Source organism: Ochotona princeps, chromosome 22 (assembly GCF_030435755.1).
Source record: "Ochotona princeps isolate mOchPri1 chromosome 22, mOchPri1.hap1, whole genome shotgun sequence".
Taxonomy (NCBI): domain Eukaryota; kingdom Metazoa; phylum Chordata; class Mammalia; order Lagomorpha; family Ochotonidae; genus Ochotona; species Ochotona princeps.
The window spans coordinates 30,000,345-30,007,110 of NC_080853.1; the positions used below are offsets into that span (position 1 = coordinate 30,000,345).

Here is a 6,766-nt window from a genome sequence, read left to right on the forward strand (position 1 = left end):
CTAGACATGTATGCGCCGAGTCCAGCTGCTTTCCTGGAAAGCACAGAGAAAACTCCTAGAGAAGGAGAAAACGTGCCTTAAACCTAGAAATAAATAACTGGAGGCCAGAAAAACACCTGAATATATACCCTCAAAGAGAAGGAACTGTGTTGAACACTGGGCCGATGGAGTAAGTTGAATTCAGTTACAGACTAAAGTTCTATTTCTGCATACCTACATGTCTCCATGTCCACACCTCTGGAGGCTCCAAGCTCCTGCTTCACACATCCATCTTCCCTTAGAATGCTATCCCCTGGGAGCAGGAAGGCTCAGGGGCTACAATTTAGCAAAGTCTAGACAAGGGGGTTGGTGCAGTCTTGTAGCTTGGAATCTCGGGACCCACACCTGCACCCCGATTTCCTGTGGAGTCACCCTCAGTGCTGTTCCCATTTTAACTCCGAGGATTGAGTGGAGACAAAACCCTCCCCCGACATGTCCACCCTCCTACCTCTCCCCAGCAGAGCAGGAATCTCCGAGCATCTTCGCTTTCCAGCAGCCTTGGGCGATGTTTGAGCAAACTCTCAGATCACGGTTCCTTGCTGGCTTTAAAAGGCCTATGATCAAGACAAGTAGTATCACATGGGAGCTTGCTGGTTTCAAGCCCTCAGTATCCCACCCACACCTGCTGATCAGAAGAGCTGGGTGAGGGATATTAGGACAAGTAGCCCCACCTGCAGCCCATCCCTAACTTCCGCATGTTGAGGATTTCAGGTACTGTCAGGAAACTCAAAGGGTTTCTCTGTGTTGGCCTCCTAGAAAAGCTGACAAGCAGCTTCAGGAACTAAGCCCAGTATCCCATAGAATCTGAGCACCAGCAGTGTTCCTGCACGTTCATGTACAATGTAAAGCAGGAGCCTCAGTTTATCCATTGGCTACCGGCAATCTGCCCTGCTTGGAACTCTGGATTCTTCCTCTGCGGTTCCACACCTCCCTGCTATTGCTTTGTAGAATGGAAAAAGAATGGAAGCAAAATAAACAAATAAATGTATACATATATTTATATATATCTTGTTTGAGTTCAGTCCACTTTCCTAAATATTTATTTCAGAAGGGTCCAGCACACCAGGACGTGGGAACACTATCTTGATTGCCCTGTCTTTGAGGCAAACAAAATTCCTGCCCATCAAGTGAATCTCACTCCACAGCTCTTCTTGTATTAAGCCCCAGGGCAGTGGCACTGGAATTATCTAGGGATTGTTGAAGAACCTCTCTGGGGCTCCAGTACAGCACAATGGAATTGTTTTCAGGAACCCAGGAGGCTTGTCTGCTCATTTAAGGAAGAGAAGCACCAGTCAAGTGGTTTTGTTCTTTTGTTTTTTAGGGTTTTTTGTTTGTTTGTTTGCTTAATTCCAGCTACACATTAGAATGACCTGAGAACACAAAGACACCAGTATGCCCTCAAAGATTCTTATTCGATTGGTCTGGGCACTGTCCTGGGTGAAATAAAAAAAAAAAAAGGGCGACTCTATGCATAATTTGGATTGCTGTGAAACCAACAGCTCTGTAAATTTAAGGTATCCTTGGTTGAAAATCTGCAGGTGCCTTAAAGTAAAAAAATACGCCTGACACGTTACCTACAAATACCAGTTTATCTGACTCTGTGAATAACACTGAGAAAGCTCTCTCAGTAGATCCCTGTCTGTCCTTATGATACAATAAAGCACCACAAGGATGCAGAAATTTATAATGAACAGAAGTTGATTGGGGTCCTGATTCTAGAGACTGCCAAATCCAACAATAGCACTTAGAAACTCAGTGTCTAGTAAATGCTTTCCACATTGTGCCTTGTTGCTTGTACTCACATGGTAGGAAAAGAAGAAATGGCAAGAGAAAAATAAAGGGGTACTGAACTAGTCATTTCACAGGGAACCCACCGACAGGTCACTGCCCTTAATCCACGCATTAGGGTATGGTCCACTCAGTTTAAACACATCATAAAACTTTCATCTCCTACTAACACTGTTCTATGGATCAACTTTTCCAACTTAAGAACTTTGGGTGACACATTCAAACCAGAATAATAGAAACCAAAATTTTTAGAGTTAACTGAATTTAGAAAAGCTTCCAAACACAGCAAGCTTTCAAGTCAGAATTCAAAATTCTAAGTTGAAAATGTATTTTATAAGGTAGGCTTTTGGCATAGCAGTGAAGACACCAGTTGGGGTGACTATATCCCATATCAGAATGATGGATTTGAGATCCAGCTCCATTCCTGACCCTAGCATCCAGCTAAGGTACACCCTGCCATCCACATGGTTCCCTGGACATTGGCTGAGTGAACCAGCAAACAGAAATTCTCTCTCTCTCTCTCTCTCTCTCTCTGATTCTCTTCCTTTGTCTAATGAAGAAATTTAATTAATCAACTAAAGCAATAACACCTGTGTCTTATCTGCTAAATGCAGTAACTAAAGATATTAAAAAAACACAAAGATACAGTTGGATACCAGTGACATAGAGCAAGGTTCCAAAACAGTGGGACTTTATGATCCACTGTATTCTAAATTGGCTCTCACTATACCCAAACATTCACAAAATTCTAGACCAGGGGGTTTTCTTGAACTCCTTACAAAAGCTTCAGCAGATCTGCATTCACTCTCTAGCAGGCTTAGCTCTGGGGGGGGTAGTATGACTGGAGGAAAATATTTGAGCTTCCTGCTTGCAGAACCACTGCGTATGCAGGAAGCTAACAGGGATGACAACATTGTGTCAGAAGATGTAGCTGGCAGTATGTCTTCCATGTCACCTTCTCCAACCCTGGTTCTCAGAGCCAGGTGGCTCCCGGAGGAAATGGTTGATTAAAAGTATACATTCAACACCAACCTTGCCTGGATTCCCAGGATAACACCTCCCTTTTCCATGTGGTTTTTGACAGTCTCTTAGCCTCTAACACTTCAGGTTATTTCTCTGTGAAATGCAGGAAAGGACTTTGCAATCCTACTTTCCTCGCCTGGCTGCTGTAAAATGATAGGGCTTAGATGTCAAAAATAAATAAGGATACCAATCAGGAAATTTATGATAATCTTGTAATTTGGAATATTCTTCCCTCTTCTTTCTTCATTGACTCTGCAACCCCTACAGCCATCTTTGCCAAAATCATCTGACAGTCCCCTTCCGCCATACTCACACTAGCATGGAATAGAATAGTTGACCGGTCCAGAGCACAACAAAATGAATTGTGTGAAACTGCATAGCTGCATTTCTCACTGAATCAGAAGGTCCCTGAGAACTCTGTTCTGTCTTGTTTTTCCCTTTTGAACCTCCAATATCTAGTTCAATTCTTGTTCATGGTAGGTTCTTAATGCAGAATAAGTGAATAAAGAGAAATAGTTGGAGTTGGCCCTTTTGGAAATGTCTGGGTATTCTCCCCAAATCCCAAATCTTGTTGTCGAGTTATCGGAAGTAAAAGAGGAATGAACACAACCTCCCTGTTGTCTATCTATCCATGACCCACCAGCTTGGATCCTGAGATGATTGTTTTGTACTTATAACTAAGATTAAGACAAACTCTCAGACTCTTCAGTAAACTCTAAAACTCTTCAGGAAAGAACTTGGGTAAGAAGATCTGTATCTACTTGGTGCAGTGGAAGGAACAAAGAAATATCTGGAAGGTATTTTTTTATTGTGCAGATCTATTTCTAATCCATGAGATACATATTAAATATATATAATTTTACTTTCTGAGAAATATTCCTGTGAGTGTCCTTGAAATGATCTGTTATTCATAACCTCACACACCTCCACCTACTTCCCTTTATTTCTATAATTCCCAAATAAAGATACAAACTTAACATGACTATGATGCTCTTGGGAGACTTCCCAATTGCCCTTATCCTTTTGCACAAAAACAAAACAAGAATCCTACTTTCTCATGTCTCATTGGAGAAGATTTCAGGATAGGGAAAACTTGTAACTTAGTAAAAGCCATATTACTGCTTAGCTGCATGGTGTCATGGGCACCTGTATGGCTGGAACTGCAGCAGTCACCTTGTAATCAGGAGCAAAAACCAAAGAACTAAGCCAATGTGACTGAGGCATGGAGCAGAAGAAAGGATCTTATTAATACTATAGAGCCATTCGTCCTTCACTGGAACCACCATTTCTCAGGTCAGTTGCTATTTCATACGATATACATTCTCATAGTTTAATATACACTTGGCTGGTTATGAAGGCACTTCCAAAGGCTCATGGGAAAACGGAATCAAAAACAAGTTTGTTTTGTAGTATAAAGATTTTAATATCATATGTTTGAGGAGTTCTCAAAAGGTTCATGAAAAATGGATATCATTAAAAAAAAAAAACCTATGGATAGATTGCAAAGATTTTTATACCAAAGCAATTGTACCTTTTAATTCCATTTTCCACTAACATTTTGAAGTTATCTCACATGCTACCTGTAGCTGAAATATTCTATCTGATACAACAGGAAGAGGACATAAGAATCAGTTTTGCCAGGAGACCACACGGTGATTAGGAAAAGGAAGGAGCCAGCAGTACAGCACAGGAAAGAAGCTGGCAAACTTAACCCACCATGAGCAATACACTCTAAGAAGAACAATGCATACAGCACATTAGAGAATCCTCACCAAAACCCTAGGGAAATGTTAAGAATATTCTGTTTTATGAAAGAAATCTCAGGGAGGCTAAGTAACTCACCCAACGTCAAACAGTAAACAGCAGTTTTGGTATTCCAACCCCTGTTGTTGATAAGACCCCAACATCAGGAAGGTTCCAGCCATGCCTCCTACATGTAGTGCTGGCATTTCATCAGTACTTTTTGGGGTGACTGTGTTCCTAGATCCTTTCTTATAAAATGATCTTTCTAGAGAAAAAATAGTACGAAACAAAGAGTGGGTGTGAGGGCAGATGATAATGGAAGACCCAAAGCTAGTGTAGGACTTTAAAATGGTACACAGAGCAGACCTGAGCACACATGGTTTCTTTGATTGAAAAAATAGACACGTCCACACTCACATTATCAACATTTTTGCACAGTGTTCATTAACCGTAAGTTATGTGATGTATTTATGGCACAGTGAAGGGAAACTCTCACAAATGAATTGGATCTAGTTTTAGCTGAATAACTATCTATCTATTTACTTTTGTTAGACCTTGGTAATTTCAACACACTGTAATTGCATTTCTAATGACAGAAGATTCTTTCAGCTCATTGTGTATGCATTTCATTATTCGCCACACATTTATATTCCAGCAAATGAACTTCTTCATTATACATTGTAATCTTTTTGTTGTACACTGTTTCCATTTTTGGAAAGCCATGTAATCACTTCATTGTGGTGTTGGCAATTGTCATTATATAATATATAAAATTACAAAAGGATGCGATTTAAGGATTTGAATCTTGCAGCTTAAATATATGCATGACATATAATATGAATAAACTTATTCCAGATGGTTGCTTAAAACAGATAAATCAAATTTCCCAGTAGAAACAAACTAAATTTTCCACTCAATATGGGGATTTTTTTCCACGGACTTAAATAACCAAAATACTTATGTCACTCCAAGCTTAATAAATGTGATAGAAGTAGGGAACATTATGATAAAAACAAGTGAAATGTCCAGGTCCCTTTAAGGTTTCCTTGGGGACTGCCAAGGACAAGGACTGTCACATTTGATGAAGTCAAAATTTTACTTGGTTGTGTCATATTCCAAAATATATGCAAGTTTGGTGCGACTGAGCTTTATGGATAATCAGATGTTATGAGTTTTTTTCACTAAGACTGTTTTGGCAAAACTGTCCCCTTCCACAGCACCTTCAAGCTGTATTAAGAAGCCTTTCAAACAGAGGTACATGCAGAACACTGAAGAAAATGTTAACTAGAAAAAAACATATTGGCTCAGTAAAACAAATAACCCTCAAAGCCAGAGAACTGCGTGTTCATTGACCGCACCGCCATTAGCCCTGCTTAGCGTGGCTGCAATACAGCCCCAGCGCATTAACAAACAGCCTAGCTCTTTCTGCTCTGTTGCAAGCGACCTTACTACTTTCAGTGGCTACTGAAATTCAACCCCATCCAAATAATTCTCAAGTGCACGGACTGTAAAGTGAATGTAAATTAAAGCAATGTATTACTGAAAACTTCTTTACAGAGTGGCTTGCTACCCATCTCTTACAGGCATTTTTCATTTACCACCCTATGCAACCATTTAGGCCAAGTTCACGGAAACCTACCATTGTTCCCTAAGGTCCTTTTGTTTAGTCAACTCCACAGGCCACATGATATACGTGCACAGTTCATTGAGTGCCCTCAAAACCCATGTTCATGACATCATTCATGGCCTCAGGCTCAGCGACTTCTAGTAAACAACATCACATTCTAATCAATGAAAACAAAAAGCAAAGATGCCAATGGAAAATAGGTTAACACTCAGCAACAGGCCAGAAAAGAGAAGTAAATCACCAATAAGCATAAGAGAAATGCACTGTCTTTCCAATAATGATCAAATACATGCAAACAGAAGCAACTAGGTGTAATTTTTTAGTATAAGACTGACAATTTGTTTTTTAAATAATGCCTTTTCAGTTTGGAAGTAGTGAAGAAATTGGATAAACTTTAAATATTGCTATTTGTTGTAATGCAAATTGGCAGCAAAACTGAAAAAAGAGGCATTTGCTGACATAATGGCTCACCTTCCATAGCTAAATCCTCTCCTTAGAAGTCAGAGTAACATAATACTATAACCACTCAGCCCAAACACTTGGACT

At 40.0% G+C, this 6,766-nt stretch overlaps 1 long non-coding RNA gene across 1 annotated transcript; it reads right to left on the reverse strand.

The window, feature by feature from the left end:
• Nucleotides 1-2,870: 2,870 nt before the first annotated feature.
• Nucleotides 2,871-6,362, reverse strand: LOC131482964 (uncharacterized). Its single transcript, XR_009247443.1, has 3 exons — nucleotides 6,233-6,362; nucleotides 4,693-4,858; nucleotides 2,871-2,990 (listed from the first exon to the last, which is right to left on the reverse strand). It is a non-coding gene; the product is annotated as an uncharacterized LOC131482964 (long non-coding RNA).
• Between the last annotated feature and the right edge of the window lie 404 nt (nucleotides 6,363-6,766).